Raw genomic sequence first — 1,170 nt, 5'->3', positions numbered from 1 at the left:
CCCTCTGGTCTCAGGATACTCTGTTTGCCTGCAAAGTACCCTCTTACCCAAACTCCATTAGAATATCACATAATACACTGAATATACAAAACATTAGGTACATGCAGGTTTCCCATGAAACAGGCAGAAGAGTTGATCCCAGATCAAATCTATGGGTCTTAATTAGGGCTACAACATTTTTTTTCGATTATAAATTATTCTATCCATTATTTTTTGGATTCATCTTTTCGTCCGTAAAATGCCAGAAGTAGGTGCTGTCTCAATTTGCCAGAGCCCAAATTAACATCTAGAAATTGCTTCTTTTATTCTGAAAAACTCAATTCAAACCCTTCCCTATCACAAAAGTAAAGAAAAGCAGCAAACGTTTATGAATTATACGTCAAAATATGTATTATATTGGATTATATCAACTTTTAGGCAAAAGCTACAGACAGCTTCATAGAAGATTAAAGACAATAAATAGATTAAAACAGAATAGAAACATGAGGGAGCAGAATGAACTCAAATCAGGGTAAGCTGTAGGATTTGAGAAGAAGTGGAGGAAGAGTTACTTAATTAAGAGAGGCTTTGTAGGACAACTACATTAATAAAAAAAACAAACATGACATTACTCAAATGGAGTCTGGATTCACTATTGATCCAGTCCCTGCCCCAGTAAACGTGTCTGGACTGGTGTGTCCCCTGCAGATAGGTCAGCACATGTGTACGTCTAAGAGTGTGTGTGAGTCTGCTGTTTGTAGTAAAAGCATTCCAGCAGTCAACTAACAGTACATACTGGTGCCTGAGGGAAGGGCCCACACACACACACACACAATCAGACCGTGCTGTACATTCAGGTCATTCTTTCTCCTTAAGGTTTGTGGTTGAGACATGCTCTGCGCTGTCCCTTCTAGGTCACATTTTAGTCAAGATAGAGGACTTTGTTTTTACAAACATAAAGACCTCAGTCTGGTTATGATGGTAGGGTAAATGAGGAAGTTGTTTTATTGTCCCGCAAGCAGTGCTGCAAATTTTCTGTCTTATTATTTAAAGCCAGTAATTTAAATGCCACTCAGATCCCTGTGAGTTGCAGCTTCTTTCCGCTCTGTCGCTGTGAAATTAAAAATGGAAACAATGAGTTGCAGCACATCTTACAAAAACAGCCGTGTCATTGGATTGAGTAATTGTCCC

At 38.7% G+C, this 1,170-nt stretch overlaps 1 protein-coding gene across 1 annotated transcript in view; it reads left to right on the top strand.

Moving 5' to 3' along the window:
* syde2 (synapse defective 1, Rho GTPase, homolog 2 (C. elegans)) overlaps nt 1–1,170 on the top strand; it is a gene marked incomplete in the record, with an annotated part of 47,025 nt that overhangs the window by 29,685 nt on the left and 16,170 nt on the right.

The sequence above is a fragment of the Morone saxatilis genome, unplaced genomic scaffold (assembly GCF_004916995.1).
Source record: "Morone saxatilis isolate NCDOM2014 unplaced genomic scaffold, NCSU_SB_2.0 Contig12, whole genome shotgun sequence".
In the NCBI taxonomy this organism is placed as follows: Eukaryota; Metazoa; Chordata; class Actinopteri; family Moronidae; genus Morone; species Morone saxatilis.
This window is presented reverse-complemented; position numbering and strand designations above follow the sequence as displayed.